The sequence below is a fragment of the Helianthus annuus genome, chromosome 12, assembly GCF_002127325.2.
Source record: "Helianthus annuus cultivar XRQ/B chromosome 12, HanXRQr2.0-SUNRISE, whole genome shotgun sequence".
NCBI lineage: Eukaryota > Viridiplantae > Streptophyta > Magnoliopsida > Asterales > Asteraceae > Helianthus > Helianthus annuus.
The window spans coordinates 110,980,852-111,002,276 of NC_035444.2; the positions used below are offsets into that span (position 1 = coordinate 110,980,852).

A 21,425-nucleotide genomic window follows, 5' to 3' on the forward strand; every position below is an offset into this window, starting at 1 on the left:
CCGTTTGCCAAAACGAACCACACCCTTCCAGGGTGAGACTTTCAATAAAACCCGGTCCCCGACCTCAAATTCCAATGGCTTTCTACGCTTGTCCGCGTAGGCTTTCTGACGGTCGCGCGCTGCCGCCATGCGTTGTCGTATCTGTGCAATCTTTTCTGTGGCGTCCACTACAATCTCTGGACCCGTGATTTGACTATCCCCCACCTCTGCCCAGCAGAGGGGTGACCGGCATTTATGCCCGTACAATGCCTCGAATGGAGCGGCTTGGATGCTGGTGTGATAACTATTATTGTAAGAAAACTCCACCAAAGGGAGGTGCTTTTCCCAGCCGTTGCCGAAATCGATGACGCATGCTCGAAGCATGTCTTCAAGGGTTTGGATCGTACGCTCAGACTGCCCATCCGTCTGAGGATGATATGCTGTGCTCATGTCTAACCGTGAGCCGAAAGATTTGTGCATCGCTTGCCATAGTTCTGACGTGAATCGTGCATCGCGATCCGAAATGATAGATGTGGGCACCCCGTGCCTCGAGACAACTTCTTTAAGATAGACGTCTGCGAGAGTGGAGAACTTGTCCGTTTCCTTAATCGGCAGGAAGTGTGCAGACTTGGTGAGTCGATCAACTATGACCCATATTGTATCGTTCCCTCGCTGGGATCTAGGTAAACCCGTAACAAAATCCATGGAAATTTCCTCCCATTTCCATTGCGGTATCTTAGGCTGCTGAAGTAGCCCTGCTGGCTTCTGATATTCAACCTTGACTCTCGCACAAGTCAAGCACTTTCCAACGTACGTAGCAATGTGGGCCTTCATGCTAGGCCACCAATAAGTAGTGCTGATATCGTGGTACATTTTGTCCGACCCTGGATGTACCGAGTAGCGAGACTTGTGAGCTTCATCCATTACAAGTTCGCGTAGACCGCCATGAAGTGGGACCCAAATCCGGCCCGTTACATAGTAGGCGCCGTCTGCCTTCTGTTCCATTTGTTGTCGTGAGCCGCGTAAGGCCTCAGCCTTGACGTTTTCGGGCTTCAGTGCTTCTGTTTGAGCAGCTCGTATCTGAGCAGGAAGGCTAGACTGAATCGTGAGCTGTAGCGCTCGCACGCGCTTCGGTAAAGTGTCCTTTCGACTAAGGGCATCAGCCACAACATTGGCTTTGCCTGGATGATACTTGATAGCGCATTCGTAGTCGTTAAGTAACTCGACCCATCGTCGTTGACGCATATTCAAATCCTTTTGCTTAAGAATATGCTCGAGACTCCTGTGATCGGTGTAAATCGTGCACCTGGTACCGTACAGGTAGTGTCGCCATATCTTAAGCGCGAAAACAACAGCTCCCAGCTCTAAATCGTGCGTCGTGTAGTTCCGTTCATGAACCTTGAGTTGACGAGAGGCGTAAGCAATAACCTTGTCGCGCTGCATTAACACACATCCCAATCCCCGAATGGATGCATCACAATAAACCACGAAGTCATCTGTGCCCTCCGGCAAAGAGAGGATAGGTGCACTGCAAAGTCTATCCTTTAGGTGCTGAAAAGCAGTCTCCTGGGGCTCTCCCCAGCGATAGGTAACACCCTTCTGTGTCAATAACGTAAGCGGCTGAGCAATCTTCGAAAAGTCTCTAATAAACCGTCTGTAGTAACCTGCCAGACCCAAGAATTGGCGTATTTCTGTCGGCGTACGCGGTGCAGGCCAGTTTCTGATCGAATCTACCTTGGATGGATCAACATGGATCCCATCCTTGTTCACTACGTGGCCTAAGAAGTGGACTTCACGAAGCCAGAAGTCGCATTTAGAAAGCTTGGCGTACAGCTGTTCCTTTCGAAGAAGTTCCAATATAAGGCGAAGATGCTGCTCGTGTTCCTCCTGACTCTTGGAGTAAATCAGAATGTCGTCGATGAACACTATGACGAACTTGTCGAGATAGGGTTTACACACCCTGTTCATAAGATCCATAAATACCGCAGGCGCGTTCGTTAACCCGAACGGCATGACAAGAAACTCGTAGTGACCGTAACGAGTTCTGAAGGCTGTCTTAGAGACGTCCTCATCTCGGACTCTCAGCTGATGGTAACCAGACCTCAAGTCTATCTTCGAATAGTAACACGACCCTTGCAACTGGTCGAATAAGTCGTCTATGCGTGGAAGAGGATAACGGTTCTTCACCGTCACCTTGTTGAGTTCACGGTAGTCTATGCACATCCTGAACGTACCGTCTTTCTTTTTCACAAAAAGCACTGGAGCTCCCCAAGGCGAAGAGCTTGGACGAATAAAACCCTTTTCCAAGAGTTCTTGCAGTTGCTTTGACAATTCCTCCAATTCTGATGGAGCTAGGCGATATGGTGCGCGAGCTATGGGTGCTGCTCCTGGAGCGAGCTCGATCTGAAATTCGACCTGACGATGAGGCGGTAAGCCAGGTAAGTCTTCAGGAAACACCTGAGGGTAATCACGTACAATTGGAATATCCTCCAATTTCTTCTCCTTTGCTGATGCGTCTGTAACGAGTGCCAGAATGGCAGTGTGCCCCTTTCGTAAACATTTCTGAGCCTTCAAGAAAGAGATGATGCCAACCACTGCACCACTCTTGTCGCCTTGAACTTCTAGAGGTTCCTGACCAGAACGAGGAATGCGAATAACCTTCTCGCTGCATAGGATTTCTGCCTGGTGTTGGGATAACCAATCCATCCCAATCATGACGTCGAAACTACCCAAAACTATGGGAATGAGATCAATAGAGAAGGCTTGGCCAGCTAAGATAAGATTACAACCCTGAACTACGTGCGTGGCTTCTAGACTTCTACCGTTAGCTAACTCTACTACATGTTTGGTGGGTAAAAGTGTTGGTGCACGTTTTAGCAGTTGACACATTTTCACAGACATATAGCTTGTATCCGCACCCGAATCAAACAAAACAGTAACGTAAATATTGTCGAGGAGAAACTTACCCATAACCACGTTGGGATCATTCACTGCGTCACCTCGACCTAACACGAATGCACGACCACGAGCTTCATTGCCGTTGTTGTTGTTGTTTCCACCGTTGTTGTTATTCCCGTTGCCCTGGTTATTGTTGTTGCGATTTTGGTTCTGGTTCAACTGAGGGCAATCGCGTTTGAAATGACCTTCAGCCCCACACTGGAAACATCCCCGGTTTCCACGCTGTGGCTGCTGCTGCTGCTGCTGCTGGTTCTGTGGAGCGGGTTGTTGCTGCTGCTGATTCTGATTCGCAGGACGAGGGCTCCTACAGTCTTTGGCCTCGTTCCCCATCTTAAGACACCTTTGACAACGACCCTTGTTACACGGACCGTGGTGATGCCTGTTGCAGTTGTGGCACCTAGGTTGACTACCCTGATATCTCCTTTGTCTGTGACTACCAGAGGATTGCTGACCAGGACTCTGATAGTGGTCGATCTTCTGCTGCTGAGCTTGTGGCTGAACAATCGCTGAACCTTTACTAGAATCTCCTTCCCACTTTCTTTTATTGTCACCAGATGTAGCAGGAGTAACTGAGGTGGTGACGTTAGCAGTAGCACTAACACGCTTGGGCAGTTTATTCTGATCCACTGCCTGATCGGTAATACGGTGAGCGAGACGCTGGATTTCTTGGATGTTTTCAAGGTTAGCCGACGTCACATGGCTCTGAATTTCTGGCGCCAATCCCTTGAGATACAACTCAATGCGCTTGTATGGAGGGTCCACCATAGTAGGACACAGAACGGCCAGCTCGTTCGACCGTTTAGTATACGCTTCGATTTCTGATCCAACCATTTTCAAGTTATACAGCTCGTCTTCCAGCTTGTGAATATCTTCACGAGTACAATACTCACGCTTGATGAGTTCCTTAAAATCGTTCCATGGGGTGGCGTTAGCAGCTGCCAACCCTAAGATCTGAACTTGGGCGTTCCACCAAGTTAGTGCTATTCCTTCCAAAGTACCGGTAGCAAACTTGACCTTGCGAGCCTCAGGGCACTCGCACATTTCGAATACTGATTCTAACTTTTCAAACCAATGGAGGAGTCCCACTGCCCCCTCTGTGCCGCTGAAAGAGTTTGGACGACAGTCCATGAAGTTCTTGAAAGTGCAGACTGGCTGTTGCGCGTGTTGACCTATTGTGTACGAATAGGACGAAGTTAAATACGAGAGTTAATGTAGGATCTAAAGATCCTAGTGTGTGCCTATACTGCAGGATATACTACCTGCTTAAGCTGCTGCAACTGCCGCAGCAACTTGAGCTTGAACAAGAGCCTCTAGCTGGGCTTGTGTCATGTTGATTCGTCCAGACATGATCTTCATTGTAACAAGTAGCATACGTAAGAATGATTCGCGAGTAGGGCGATGACAGAAAAGTGTAAGCACGTAGGGATTCTCATGCTATAGTATCATGTATATCTAAGCGTAATGCGAGCAAAGTTCTAAGCAGTTCTAGCAAACAGGCAATAAATATAAACCTTATTACCTAGTATGTCGAGTCTTGCACGTGGAGCGTAGCGTCGTTGTGGATCGTTGAGAGCACTGTTCTGGTTATAGTCTGGTTTTAATAAAAACGTTTTCCCATATTAAGACCAAGTTCTCTATAACCAATGGCTCTGATACCAATCTGTCACACCCCCAAAATCCACCCGCGGAGCACCACCGCTTGGGAGCGTGACTGACCAGGATCAAGCCATCAATCATATCAAACATAGCATTTAATATAAAAGTAATTAATGTAAATCATCATGACATGATTGATGTTCCAAAACCAAACATCGTCTAAATAGCGGAAGCATAGTATGTAATCTCAAAATAGTTATAAGTTCAGAATAAGTTCATGATCCAAATCCCACAACGCCCGGCTCCTCCCTGTGCAAGCTCCAGTATACCTAAGGTCCTGCAAGGCATGCAGCAAATAATCAACAAACTAGTTGAGCGAGTTCACAGAAAGTAAGTTCATAACATAGTGCATAAGTATAGCTAGTGGGGGCTTCCCATGTTTATCCTGACTAATGAGGGCTTCTCATTAGCGGTACTTACTAGACTAACTTCCGACCATGTGTTCTTCTTTACCGAGAACAGGAAAACGTACAGGGTCACGTAGGCTTTACGTGACGTGCCCTTTCCCCGAGGACATGGTACGCGTGGGGGCTACGTAGGCTTTACGCAGCGTGGCCTTCCGACCTGGAAGCCAGTAGATGGTATTGGGTTACGTAGGCTTTACGTAACGTGTCCTCCCGACCCGGGAGACAAATGGCAAACACTGGGTTACGTAGGCTTTACGTAACGTGTCCTGACTATCCTGAGGACGATGGTCTATAGTCTGGTGTATGCGTAAGTACGAGTAATCATTCCATATTCAACATATCCAACCCAATTCCCAACCCGGGAATCCCATGCCTTGGCTGTGTGAACTCACCTTGGTTTGCTCGGCAGATACACAAAGAGTACAGTTAAGCTAGTAAATGGTCAACCACGTCCTATCATGGTTATTAATTAAGTCAGGTTCGTATACAGCACGTTTGCATTACGTATGGTATCAAGTATGGTCATGGCAATTCACATAAACGTATGAGCAATACAAATCATGTAACGAGTCCAAGTAATCGGCCCAAACAAATAAGCAGTCCAATTAGCAGTCAAGAGCTTACTTGTGCGTTTTAACCCTGGCCCAACATAACCCGGCCCAACAGTAAACGCATACTAGTCCAATTATCCAACAGTTCACAATTTCAATAATTTGGCCCAAACGGTTGGGCCCGTGACAGTGTAGGCCCAAACAGTGTATGTGCAAATGATGGTCTCGAGTCGCAACGGAGATCTCGAGTCGCAACCGGAGATTACGAGTCGCAACAGCTGGTTGCGAGTCGCAATGGCGATCTCGGTTCATCATGGTCTGGTTACGAGTCGCAACGGGACTCGCAACCGTGGTTACGGTTCATGCTGTTGTGGTCTCGAGTCGGGATCATGGGGTTTCGACTCGCAATCTGAGTCGCAACCGTGTGTGTAACTGATTTTCCTGATTTCCTTAATTACCAACAACATTTACTCCGTGATTTCAGCAAACATATTCAGCAGCTTCGGAACAGATCAAATACAGAAAATTAATCAGTTTTCATATCACATTCAACCTGTTCATATTCATCATCAAGAACAACAATCGGACCAACCTACCACCCTAGACCAAATCAGTTATTATCGTGTAACATGCCATGGAATTTCGAGATTATAATATCACAGCCGGTTTAATCAACAACATCAGAACTAATCATCATATATCCAAACCTATATGCAGCCGATTTCATGTCAAGTAACCATATAGCCTAATCATACATGTTAATCAAGTATCTAACATCATCAACATGATTATTATAAGCACACACAACAAAACATCAACAACCAATAATCAAACACTAACCGATCGGATTGAACAAAAGGGAAAGTGAGCCGAGATCCTTGATCCGAGTGAGGGTTGTTCGCCGTCGGGTTCCAAGCAAGCCGAGAAAGGGAGAGAGCAAATAGAGTTGTGTGTGTGTTTGTGATTTTCAAAAGTGGTAAAACAAACCCCTAGTCCTGATTTTGTGTTGCGAGTGGGGAGTGGGCCGAGCCCAACTCGGGTATCAAATGGAGTCCGATTTCAAGTGTGGCCCAAAGGGCTTGTGTGACCGGTTTGTGTAGTTTGGGCTCATGCAACGCATCACATACATACACACATAACACACGTAACAAATATTCATTTAAAATCATATAATTCAGTTCTCTTAATAATCACGTAACGTTACATCAAAGCAAGTCGAAAGTTCGAGTTGTCACAGTCTTGGACGGTGACTTGGAAACTTCTGACCTCAGGATCAAGCTTTTTAAAAGCTAAGACTCTTTCTCTTGCAGCAGGGGTCAATTTTAGGTGAGCAACGGAAATAGCTGCACAAAAGACAAAAGAAAAGAGACGTTAGTGATCCTCATCACATAAGGCAAGTCTGATAGTGATCCTTCCAGGATCCTCTATCCTACCATGAGTAGCCCATTCCTTGGGCAGATCCTCCCCATCTGGGATGGTATCCCTTCTAACGAAGAAAAAGCGACGCTTCCAGTTTGTATCGTTCTTAGTCACCTTGAAGACAGGGTGATCCTCCCCAGCTTTCCGTTTTAGCAGATATCGGCAAGAACCGAACGTGGTAAGATCATAAAGTGCGGCCAACTCTGCCATCCCCAAATCAATTCCCTTCTGCTCGATGATCCTCTCGAAGGTATACAAGATCCTCCAGATCATCGGCATAGCTTGGATATAAGATATGCCGGTTAAAGAAAAGAAGGATTGGGTGAAGGCTGGAAAAGGATACGAATACCCTATGGTAAACGGAGTAGCAGGAAAGGCCACCCAAACGTCTGAAACAAAGTCGCTCAAAGCAGTAGATGTGAAGGATTTGAAGACAGCATTCGCCGGAAAGCAATGACGAATCCTGTCTACGTGGGCATCAGTAAAGCAACACCCTCTCCGTAGGAGAATCCTTGATGATCCCTGGCTTTTTAGGGGACTACCCTTCTTGGAATCCTTGTGTGGAGAATTCCGGAGCAACATGCTTGTGACGAAACAGAAACAGAATAAAAGCAAAAAACAGAGCAAGAGAAGGAAGAAAGGAAAGAGAGAAGAATAAAGTACCTGGTCAATCTTCGGTAGCGATTATAAAGGGAAGATATCTCGAATTTAAATGCAGAGTGATCCTAACCCTATCTCCTATTTATAATCATGATTTGCAGGGATTGTCACATCTGTGACGTAATGATCACAAACGGCTAGTCCGCTTATAACGGCTAGTTATCCAAATAGTCCGTTGGAGATAAAGATCAGAGCAAAATATAATTCGTTTATTTACAATAAACTCCTTATATTTTGGGGGCAATTGTTAGGGCTGGATTTTTATCATACGTGATCCTTACACGTGATCCTAACCAGTGATCCTTGTTTCTTTGGCAGACAGTGATCCTCAGCCGGACTTCAGGATCAGGATCATGGGACATTATAGGATCCTCATACTAACGATCATCTTCGCTTAATGCAATGTTATTTTTGCAGGAATATCTAGCAGGATACGCTCTAAGCATCATGATCAAGGGACGCGTCTTCACAATTATGGCAAGAGCTTAATCGGAGATAGACGTTGCAATAGGATATGGAAACATGGCTTGATTTATGGGCGGCAGTTTAGGCTAGATTGTCTTTTATTTCTAAAGGGGTAATGAGCTGATAATTAGTCCTTTTACCTAAAATAGGTCACCTACACTTGTATAAATACCACTCTCCATCATTTGGAAGGGGACACACGACATACAACGCAACTCTCACACACTTAGACACTCGAAACAATAGTGATCCTTGTACTCAGCTCATTATCATCCGAAGTTGTAACTATATTTTTCTTATATTGAAGTTGGTGATCGGTAGTTGCCATCACCCGTGGTTTTTTATGCCGGAGATCATACATTGATCAAGGGCTTTTTCCTCGTATAAATCATTGTGTCTTTGCATCTTTATCACAGAAGTGATCCTTTACTTTCATAATTAACCAAGCATCATACCCCGTTTACATAAAGTTTGGTTACATTATCCTTGTGTGATTTTTGACCAAAACACTTTCTATTTTCAAAAATATCATCACCAAACAACTGGAAAGTTATTGAAAATCTGATGATAATGTTACACTTTTAACAGAAAACTTGAAGTGTTCATATAAATGTGGATCAATGATCCTTAACCAAAAAGGATAAGAGACAACTTACAGCTTCGAAAAAGTTAGAATATAACATACTAGAGAATCCAAGTTAGGATTCTATATCCTTGTAAATTATTGCTGAATAAGCAAACTATGAAAAGTAAAGCTTCTAGGATTAAGGATCCTTATCGTCAGAACTTGTATAACTTTAGACAGTAGTTTCTAGGGTGAAGGATCATGGATCCTTGAACAATAGGCAGGATAATGGGTGGTGGATGGATCCTCTGTTTGGGGGATGAAGCCACTCGTTATCCTTCCGTCTTTTATTTTCTGCACTACAAAGACCCGTAAACAATGGACACCCTTTGCCAACCCATGTGGACGGGCCACGTTTTGCTGGTAGAAACCTGGGTTGGCAATTTTGACAACCTTAAAAGGTTTAATGTTTTATGAATAAAATAACTTTAACTTTTTGGCTATCTCCCGTGTTGCTATCCTTATGCATCCTTTAGTTTTCAATTGTAGTGATATACATTTGTTTGTGTGACAACTCGAACTTTAGACCTACTTTGTGTAACGATACGTGTTTATGAGAATTTTATTAATTAAATGATTATGTGATTATGCTATAGGTGATGTGCATTATACATGTTTGAATGAACCCGAACCACAACACCATAACCCGATCGCACAACACACACAACAATCGCACAAGCCCAAGTTGGGCCACATTGCTCGCACACGGTTCAAGGGAAGCCCAAGCAAGGCCGGCCCATTCCTCTTATGCGTACAAACACCCTTAGGGACTGTTTTCTCATTTTGTTACAAAATACCTTACACACACAAGAAACCCTAGTTCTTTCTCTCTCGCTCTCACGAACTCACGGCAGCCGGTTCTAGCACCTCGAAGACTTCTCGTTGTTGATCGGTTCACCCACCTTCAATCGGTTAGTGTTTGCTTATGCTTTCCTGATGAATGATGTTATGATATGCCTTAGGTTAAACCGATTAGAATTGCACATGCGATGATAGACTAGGAACTGTGTGTGATGTTCTTGTGAATGATATGTGTTTAGGCTTGAGTAAAGGTAATCGCTATACATGTATTTTATTCGAAATCCGAATGGTTTGGTTATTATACTCATGAAATCAGCTTGCATATGAATATGGATTTGGTTGTGTTAATCGGAATTCATACTAGGATTAGTTCAGGATGCTAGAATTAATTTGACTAAATGTTGTGATGCTTGTTCATGTTATGAATAAATGATGATTAGGGTTTGTGGAATTACATGTTACAAAGCCGTTTGATCGATGATTGCTTGAAAAAGAAACTGTTGATTGATAGGATAAGTTTGGAAACCTTGTAACTGATTGACTATAGTAACAATATTGCTTGAATTATGGAAATAAGATAACTGTTTGGCATAATTTCGGATCACACAAGTCCAGTCGCACAACATAGTTACAATCACGCAAGTTTGCCCAGTCGCACAAGGCATCTTGGTCGCACAAGATGTCTACACGCACAAGCAGGTCCAGTCGCACAAGCGGATCTGGTCGCACAAGAGGCCCTGATCGCACAAGGGCTATCCAGTCGCACAAGGACCAAGGATTTTGTAACTGGGCCGTAGTCTTGGGCCGAGTAATAGAACCGATCGCACAATACAAGCCGGACCACACAAGGTTAACTGGGCCGCACTAGTTAATTCTATTTTGTTTGTTTGGGCCAATATGTTTTGAACTGTTATGATAAGCTGGGCCGGGTTATTCTGTATCGCACAAGATGGACTATTTACCTATATGTTGGGCCGGGTAGTATTTGGGCTTAGACATTGACATCGCACAAGATGGTTGGGCTCACACAAGCTCAATGACCCAACCATCCGAGACGCACAAGTGTGATTATGATATGCTTTGACTGTCTATGTGCTATACGTGTTTGCTATGATTCATACGTGCATTACTTGAACCAAACCTGACTTGTATGGTAACCCTGTTAGGACGTGGTTGACCACTTTAGTTCAAGAAACCTCTTTGTGTATCTGCCGAGCAACCAAGGTGAGTTCACACAGCCAAGGCATGGGTTCCCAGGGTGGGAATGGGATTGGATGATTTTTTTCGTGCGTACATAGTTTAATGGAACCTAATGATATAGTCCTCAGGGTGAGGATGGTAAATGATAAGATACGGCTAGACTAGTATACCTACTTGAACTGATCTTCGCACACACGCCAAGGGTTGGCTGCGATAATTATGACTGATCTTCGCACACATGCTTCGGGGAGGCTGCGAACTATAGATACTAAAACTTCGCACACATGCCAGGGTGGCCAGCGATACAAATATACATAGTTCTAGGGAATTTGGGAGTATTAACCCAAATCTTCGCATACATGCCGAAAGGGCCCGCGATGGAAACCAATACTATACATGAACAATGAACGAACATAATACGACTCATACAATTACTATTACTGAACTTACTTTCTGTGAACTCGCTCAACTAGTTGTTGACTCTCTGCTGCATGCCTTGCAGGACCATAGGTACTATTGGAGCTTTGCACAAGGAGGAGCAGGTCGTTGTGGGAATTGGATCGTGAACAAACACTTATTACTTTTCATACACTAACACTTAATGTTTGGATTTTTTACATTATGCTTCCGCTACATTTACTTATGTTGGTCTTGATAAACACCTTTCGTATTGATGGATTTTATTACTACTTATATGTTCAATATGATTGGTGGCTTGATCCTGGTCATGTCACGCCTCCAAGCGGTGATACTCCGCAGGTGGATTTTGGGGGTGTGACAAGATTGGTATCAGAGCCATTGGTTATAGAGAACTTGGGTTTAATATGGGGAAAACATTTTTATTAAAACCAGACTATAACCAGAACAGTGCTCTCAACGATCCACAAACGACGCTCGCTCCACGTGCAAGACTCGACATCCTAGGTAATAGGTTTATGTTTATTGCCTACATGCTAGAACTATGTAGAACTTTGCTCGCATTACGCTTAGATACACATGACTTTATTACATGAGAACACCTACGTGCTTACACTTTTCTGTCATCCCCCTACTCGCGAACCACTCTCACTTACGTCACTTTTACTATGAAGATCATGTCTGGACGAATTAACATGACTCAAGCCCAGCTAGAGGCTCTCGTTCAAGCTCAAGTTGCTCGGCACTTGCAGCCGCACAAGCAGGAGGTATATCCTGTGGTTATAGCACACACTAGGATCTTTAGATCCTACACTCCTAAAACTAGCCTTGTATTTAAACTTTGCCCTATTCGTACACAATAGGTCAGCACGCGCAGCAACCTTGTCTGCACTTTCAAGAACTTCATGGACTGTCGTCCAAGTACTTTCAGCGGCACAGAGGGGGCAGTTGGACTCTCATGGTTTGAAAAGCTCGAGTCTGTGTTCGAGATGTGTGAATGCCCTGAGGCTCGCAGGGTGAAATACGCCACTGGCAACGCTAGAAGGAATAGCACTAACTGGTGGAACGCCCAAGTCAGATCTTAGGGTTGGCAGCTGCTAATGCCACACCCTGGAACGACTTTAAGGAACTCATTAAGAAGGGAATACTGCACGTGTGATGACATCCACAAGTTGAGAACGAGCTTTATCACTTGAAAAAATGACGGGGTCAGAGATTGAAGCCTATACGAAACGATCAAACGAACTGGCCATTCTATGTCCAACTATGGTGGACCCTCCAGTGAAGCGCATTGAGTGTATCTCAAGGGACTTGCGCCAGAGATCCAGACCATGTTACATCGGCAAACCTCGACAACATCCAAGACATCCAGCGTCTTGCCCATCGACTCACAGATCAGGCAGTAGAACAGAACAAGCTGCCCAAACGCGTCAGCCGCAACCACTACTTCCAGCCGCTACTTCTGCTACAACCCAACGACAACAAACGGAAATGGATGGGGATCCAGCAGGGGATCAGTTTCCGTTCAGTCTCAAGCACAGCAGCGCAGAACGAATGACTACCAGAATTCGACTCAGCAATCATCTCGCAGTTCCAACGGCAGGGTGGATACCGGGGAGTTCACCCACTATGCAACAAGTGTAACAGCACCACAGTGGAAGGTGTCGCAAAAGAACGTTGTCAGAGATGTCTCAAGCTAGGGCACGAAGCCAAAGATTGTAGGAGCTCACGACCTGCGAACCAGAATCAAGCAACTTCCCGCCACCGGGTTCCTCAAAACCACAGCAAGCAGCAACCACAAGCGTGGAACCGGGGATGTTTTCCCAGTGTGGGGGCAGAAGGTCATTACAAACGCGATTGTCCTCAGTTGAACCAGAACCAGAACCGCAACAACAACAATAACCAGGGCAACGGGCACAACACGGGGGGAAACAACAAACAACGGCAACGAGGCAAGGGGTCGAGCTTTCGTGTTAGGAACGAGGAGATGCGATGACGATCCCAATGTGGTTATGGGTAAGTTTCTCCTTGACGATATTTATGTTACTGTCTTATTTGATTCGGGTGCGGATACAATTATATTCTGTGAAAGCCAGTAAATTGTTAAAACGTACACCAACACCCCTAAACACCAAAACACGTCGTAGAACTAGCTAATGGTAAGAGTTTAGAAGCCACGCATATAGTCAGGGGTTGTAGTATTGTCTTAGGCCGGTCAAACCTTTTCCATCGACCTTATTCCCATAGTCTTGGGAAGCTTCGATATCGTTATTGGGATGGATTGGTTGTCCCAACATCAGGCATAGATCTTATGCAGTGAGAAGATCATTCGTCATTCCACGTTCTGGTCAGAACCTCTGGAAGTCCCAAGGCGACAAGAGTGGGGCTGTGGTTGGCAATCAATCTCTTTCTTGAAGGCTCGGAAATGTTTGCGGAAGGGTCACACCGCAATCTTGGCACTCATTTCAGACGCATCAGTGAAGGAAAAGAAACTGGAGGATATTCCAGTTGTACGCGACTACCCTCAGGTGTTTCCTGAAGATTTACCTGGATTGCCGCCTCACCGTCAGGTCGAGTTTCAAATCGAGCTCGCTCCAGGAGCAGCACCCATAGCTCGCGCACCATATCGTCTAGCTCCATCAGAATTGGAGGAAACTGTCAAAGCAACTACAGAGCTCTTGGAAAAGGGCTTCATTCGTCAAGCTCTTCGCCTTGGGGAGCTCCCAGTACTTTCGTGAAAAAGAAAAGGGCACTTTCAGGATGTGGCATCGACTACCGTGAACTGAACAAGGTGACGGTGAAAACCGTTATCCTCTTCCAGCATAGACGACTTATTCGACCAGTTGCAAGGGTCGTGTTATTACTCCAAGATAGACTGTAGGTCTGGCTATCATCACTGAGAGTCCGGGATGAGGACGTCTCCAAAACCGCATTCAGAACTCGTTATGGCCACTACGATTTCTTGTCATGCCGTTCGGGTTAACGAACGCGCCTGCCGTATTTATGGATCTTATGAACAGGGTGTGCAAACCCTATCTTGACAAGTTCGTCATTGTCTTCATCGACGACATTCTGATCTACTCCAAGAGTCAGGAGGAACACGAACAGCACCTACGCCTTATTTTGGAACTCCTACGGAAGGAACAGCTGTACGCTAAGTTTCTCGAAATGCGACTTCTGGCTTCGTGAAGTCCACTTTCTTGCCACATAGTGAACAAGGATGGGATCCATGTTATCCATCCAAGGTAGACTCGATCAGAACTGGCCTGCACCACGTAACCAACGGAAATACGCCAATTTTTGGGTTTGGCGGGTACTACAGACGGTTTATCAAGGATTTCTCGAAGATTGCTCACCGCTTACACTACTGACACAGAAGGGTGTCACCTACCGTTGGGGCAACACGCAAGCACTACGCCAAAATAGGGATACAGTCACACAAAAAAAGTGTGACTATATGTCTTTCGCCTCACATATTTTTTTCAGGTCAAGTGTGGCCAAAGCTCGAGTCATCGTAGGTATGATACGGCTACACATACTTTTTAGTGGCCGTAGAGCTTAAAAGTGTGGCTAAAAGGTACCAACATTATTTGTTAAAATCTAGCATTTCCTCTATTAAGTGTGGCTAAAGGATAGCAACGGCCACATGTATTTACTTTAAGTGTGACTGTTGCTGCTATATAGTCACATAAATTACCAAAAATATTTGTTTTAGCCACATTAATTAAAAAAAAGTGTGGCAAAAAGTGTTGTTGTAATTAAGCATTTTTCCCATTAAGTGTGGCTAAAGGGTAGCAACGGCCACATGAATTATTGTAAGTGTGGTTGTTTCTGTTATACAGACACATGAACTTACTGTAAGTGTGGTTGTTTCTGTTATACAGACACACAACCAAAAACAAAGTGACTATGGTGTGGCTAATGATTATTTATAGCCACACGAAATGTTGTATTTTTAAGTGTGGCTATTGTCTAACCTTGGTAACACATATTTCTTTTCTTATTCAATTTCTATCATTCTCAACACAAATAGAAAACAAGGTGGCTATGGTGTGGCTATTCCCTAACCTTTGGTCACACATATTGTTCATCCTGTGACTTTGCTATAAGTCATCAACACAAAAAAACAATGTCACAAAGTGTGGCTAATGGTTATGTATAGCCACAATGAAATTTTATAATTTTAAGTGTGCCTATTATCTAACATTTGGTCACACATGATTGTTTTTCCGTGACAATTGTTATACTTCCGCCACATAAAAAAAAACAAACTGACGAAAGTGTGGCTAGAAATTATGTGTTGCCACGTGAAAATTTATAATTTAAAGTGTGGCTATTGTCTAACATTTGGTCACCACGTATTTATTATGGTTTTATCGGCCATTTCATATAATTAACCATTTTATTTTCAAAATTTTATAAAACTAAAACAAAAGTAACCATGAGAAACCTAAAAAACCAAATTATATTAACAATAATAACCAAAATCATACATAAGTTTTCAATTTAAAATAACATATGAAGAACATAAACTTCTCAAAACCTAACTACAAAAGTTGCAAAGGAATGCCTCTACACATAAACTAAGAACTAATTCTGGTTATTGTCTTCAAATCCATATAACCACTGCTTGTAGACTTAAAAGTGCTGCAAATATATATCTAGTTGTTTTGCCTTTGTGGAATGCTCCATGATTTGGATGCAAAATCAACGACTACCACTAGATGCAAAATTGTGAACAAATTCAATCAATGACCAGCCACCCGGTATCAGTGAGATCGAGCATTCTGAATCTGCTCCATTCCCAATAAAAGCATGTCCGAATAACATGCTTGCTATTGCAAATATCATATGGAAAAACGTGTACGAATAACTCACATGTTTTCTTCCACTTCTTTCTTGCCTTTGCCCCGATTCTAGTTCCTCCGATTCTAGAAATGGTAATCGCTCGCCTGTTGTGAAAGGTGAACTAAGATTTTAGTTTCATGAATCCAATTTTGGAAAAATATGTAATTTATATGATCAATGTACAAGTTTAACCTGTTCCTCGAATAAGATGGAGGGGTGTTGAAGAACCAGAACGTAGAGCAAAATATAAACCTAATACAACACTTGTAAGCATGCCAAGAATTAGTGTACATGTGGTGACAGCTTGGAATTGTGTAAACCAGATCTAGAAGGCCTAACACCACTCCACAACATTGATGGGCGAAAGCCGGTGTCTTTCTCATGTCCCATTAGCTGGGAGTCGAGGGTTGTTGTGGCACATATATATTTTGCAGGTGCATCTGATTAACAATAATACAACCAAGCAGTTAATCAGATTACGCGGGTCACACATTTTATTAACAAAACAACTTACGCGGATCATATTAGCCCTCTAAGACTGCCTCATTTGGGTGCTTCTTTTTACAAAGCTCATCCCAGAATTGTACGACTAGTAGAAGAGTCCTGGTGTGCATTTGGGCCAGCTCCTGAATATTAAAATACATAGAATGTTAAGATATCCTCCTCATGTTGTAACATACTTCCAGAACTAGACATTTGGTCAAGTAGAGGAATGGAAACTTGCCTGGAGAAACTTCATACTAGAACTGTACATTTGGTCAAGGGAAGTCACTGAACAAGTAATGAAAATCGTTACTTAAAACTACAAATGCAATTAGGTGTGGGTCAAAAATTATCTCCAACACTCATCATGGTATTTAAAAAAACACACTTAAATGTAAAAAATATATAATAACAACTATCAATTGAGTTCATTGGCAGTTATCAAAGCATGTGATACATCACAGGAATCAAATTGATCCACACGCTATATCTCAATGATATATGCAAGCATATGGAAAAGTCTACGCAGAAACTTGCATAGTTGATTCTAGAAGCTACTAGACTTGTGGCAGTTTGGGTATCTGTTTAGCAACATCCAGATCACATGTAAACAAAATGGTGATTTTAATATTTATTTTTATAAGATTAGATTAAAGGTGCAAATGAGCCGAGCTTAAACAAGCCCGAGCACAAGCCTAGAAACAAGCCCGTTTAGTAAACCAGCTTGAGCTTCACTTATCGAGCTCTAGCCGAACCGAGCCTAAACGATCATATAATGTTTTATTAATATATTAAACATATACTTAAATTATAAATATCAAATAGTTATATATAATATAAAGTAGTTAATAAAATAATAAACGAGTCAAGCCCGAGCCAAGACCGAGCTTTAAAAATTACCTACAAGCCGAGCACGAGCTCAAGCTCGAGCCTAGTTGAGCTCGGGCTGGGCTCGGCTCGTTACACCCCTATATTAGATTATGAGTAAAATATTAAATAAACTTGCTTTAGTAGTATACTAGTGGGAAACCCACGCGTTGCGGCGGAGTCAACAATATGTCACTTTGGAAAAGAGCAAACATGCAAACCTGGGTTGGGATGAGTTAGGTTCGCCAACACCCGAACACATTTATCCCTTTACACAACTTATCTTGTTGGGTTTCAAGCTTCAATTACACTCAAAACAAACTCACGAACAGGAAACTCATGTTACTGCTTGAATACCCACACTTTTATCATTGCGAAACCATACATATATACACACATTTAGCTACGTAAATGAAGGAAACCAACTATAACCATTACTCCTACAACTCAGTAAGTCTAACCATGACTCAAGACCCACTATTGACATATAAACCATAAAAAATTATAAATACAAATTATTCAACTACAAACTGGAGTGGTTTGATGATGTCAAAGTCAAAAGCCGAAACTCACCAGAATGTAAAATCGCCTTGCTGTCCCTTGTAGTGAACCCACGGAACCCAGTAACAACCATTCAACGAACGTGGTAACGGAAAATCTATAATTAGATCATAATGTTGAAAACTTGAGGTTCATAACCTCATGTACGAGATTACTATATTCCTCTAAATATGCTAAAATAAACAGATTATTAAATACCTGTAAACTTGCCACTCGTACGGAGGACCATAGTTGCAACCCTTACTACTACGATGCTCAAACTTTAATGCTACCTAAAAAATAGAATCTCAAGAGGATCCAAATTGTTGATGATATGAACGAGCAATGGATATGAAAACTTCTATTATTGTTTAAACATACCTCAAATGCATCGGGCCCTGTTCTTTCGGTTCCGCTGCTTACCCTCCGACCAACATAAAACTTGTCCTAAACCACCCTTACCCAACTTTCTATCGGTCTTATATATAGGAGAGTTACCTACTTGTACCTGCATTGACCCATCAGCACATGTTAATTTACAATAAATATGCTAAATGGTTATCTGATTATTGTGGCTTCAAATCAAAAGAATCAGTTTTAATGTTTGTACAAATTCTGCTTCTGATTATCCAAAAGTTGAAGAAAAAATGCGTATTTACCCTTTCAGGCACGGCAGGTGTGTTTCCATCTTCTTCAACTCCGATAACTTTATCACCACTTCCACCGTCCATTGCTATATCTTTATCTGCAACCTCGTCGATTCTATTAAACACAGGCTCACCAACTCCACGAGCTACAAGTTCAGGAACAACTTCACACAGTGGTTCCAGGTCCAAATCAATCAATCTAAACACCTCTGCCTCTACCGCCAGCCACTGTTCTACCTATCGTTGCCGCCACGAGCCCTTTTCTTACACCTGCAGCATCACCTCGTCCCCTTCCACCACCCGTCTTCCTTCTGGTTCTCGTTGGTGCGGTGACGTTTTCCGTTTGGTCAATTGGATGAGTAGCAGGCTGGAGATTAACTAACCGTTTTGATCTCCTTGCTCCACTTCTTAGCTGTGGCATCGTCACCCATGCAACTTATATCAAACTCGTATCCCAGACCCCAGTGGCCAGTTTAACGCCTCGATATATCTATAAAAATAAACAAACCGACGTAAAACAAGAAATGAACTAAAAGTTTGAAAGTCTGAAAGTTTGAACCTGACAATAACAGAAAACATTAATAACAACAAAAGCGAATACTAAACAACGGGCTCTAAGTTGCGGTAATTTCTGTCCGCTTCCACTGCCTAATAACTTTTTCGGCTTCTGCTGCAGTTCACGGGAATAAAATACATTCCCACTTTTCAAGTGCGGTTTCTTTCGATTCTGTAAGCCATTGAAGTATGGGTTTACTATAGTATGGGTTTACCGGATCGTCTTTGCCGTCAACTTCTGTACCATGCCATTTTACTTATATAGTATTATAGATTATACTTATACATGAAGTAATAGTATTAACACCCAACATAAGGCAAATTAATAGAACCTTTACATAGTAAAATAGCATGTTTGAGTTAATTCATCACAAAAAAGCATAACCTTGAATAATTCTAATAATCTAGATGCAGCAAGAATTAACATTAAACTTGAGAACTTCATATCATTAACTGAAGTTAAACAAATACCAACCTGCACAAGGTTAGCTGCAGAAAACTCAATACAAGTTTCAATTTCTCTATTGCATTATTGAAGCCATCACCTACTCTAGACTCATAAGGTTACCTGCTCTAGACCACAAGGTTATCAAGGTGGTGTTCATCATGCAAAATCTAGCTTTCAACCACAAACATCAATATACAAAAAAAAAAAGTTTGTTCACGTTCAAACTATAACACAAGATTTAAACACAAATCAATTAAATATCATACAAAATTATGACCTTATCTAATTTAGCAGCATTAAGAGCTCTAAATATTCAACAGCCATCTTCTGACCGTAGTTTCTACAAACCCTCTAATACAACAATACAATAGAAATTCAAGTTAATGATCTAATTGTACTCACTGCATCGTTGCAAAATCAGGTTAATTGGGAGTAATTCTTGAAAACAACAGCAAATGAGCAACGTTCATGGTTGTATGATTTACCGAAGAAGATCTCATTGACTCGGTCACGGACTCCTATTATTCTTCCTTGTCGTATTTAGGGACTTCATTGTATAATCTGACAAAGGTGAGAGAGGCAACCGGGGGGGCGGGGGAACGATGGTGGTCGAAGAGTTGGAAACCACTGGTCTGAAACTGGAAACTAGGGCTTTGATATGTTTGCTGTTGTTTTTTAGAAAATTTTTGGGGAGTTCAAATTGGGAGCCAGATTGGGTTGGAGGGAAATTTTTAGGATGAAAATTTTAGGAGGAAAAGTATTTTTTATACTTTTTAAAAGTAAATTGCCATTTTAGTCGTTGAGATTTGTCCAAATTTGTTATTTTAGTCTAAAATTTTTTTTTTTCGTCTCTGGGTCTCTAACTTTTCTCTTTTGTTGCCATTTTGATCACATACCCTAACTTCGTCCAAAAACCTCATTTTTAACCAGGGGTATTTTGGGAATTTTCAATTTAAATCTTTCTAGATGCCATTTTGATCCATTCTTTTATTACAGACATTTTACCCTTTTAAACTATATTTAATATATAAATATACACTTACAGCCCTTTCTCTCTCTCTATATCTCACACACACTCTTCTCTCTTAAAACCACAAACCACCGGTTACTCCTGCCACCTCCAACAATGGCAGCCATCAACCACCTTCCACTGCACCCACTTCACTACCTCCACCCACATCCACCACCGACACCCACCTCCGCCACCCACACCCCCACAATGCCCGTCTTTAAGAAACCCACTAAACTATTTAATTAAAAAAACCCTTTAACCCACTACCATCCCCACCCACCGTCACCACCCCTGCACCCCCCCCCTTCCGCCCTTAACCCCCAACCAACCTCCACTGTAGACCACCACTGATCACCTGCATCAACTGTTACCACCATCTGCAACCACATCTATTAAACCCAATTCAGATTTAGATGAAATTGGTGAAATTGGGGCAAAAGACCACCACCACAACACCAGAGAAAGAACCATTGAACATATAAGAGGGGTTGTCGGTTTAAAAAGACCTAGCTGTCGCCAAGCCTTAAGCGACTAGGGTTCCGATTGGAATATCCAGTGAGCTTTTTGCAATTTAAGACAGATGATAGTTACAGTTTTGTAACCTTTGAGGAATACGATGGTAGGGGGATTTGGTTTTCCGGGTGATGAAGAGGGTGGCTTGGGTTTCCAGGGAGAAGGTGATGCTATGTTTCAGAGATGTTATAGGAGACAAAGATGGTCCATTAAGACATATAAGATCTACCAATGTCGGTCATGATTCATTAAGGTCCAATATGGTCCATTAAGACATATATGATCTATTATTGTTCATTGTGATCTATAAAAAAAATTATCCCATTAAGACATATATGATCTACCTTGTCTATTGTAATTCATCAAGGCCTAAG

The 21,425-nt window shown here is 42.7% G+C and overlaps 1 long non-coding RNA gene across 1 annotated transcript; it reads right to left on the reverse strand.

Annotated features, from left to right (window-relative positions):
* Window positions 1-18,730: 18,730 nt before the first annotated feature.
* On the reverse strand, window positions 18,731-20,120 carry LOC118484888. The gene is made up of 3 exons (XR_004874851.1): window positions 20,012-20,120; window positions 19,554-19,877; window positions 18,731-19,013 (listed from the first exon to the last, which is right to left on the reverse strand). It is a non-coding gene; the product is annotated as an uncharacterized LOC118484888 (long non-coding RNA).
* Window positions 20,121-21,425: the final 1,305 nt, after the last annotated feature.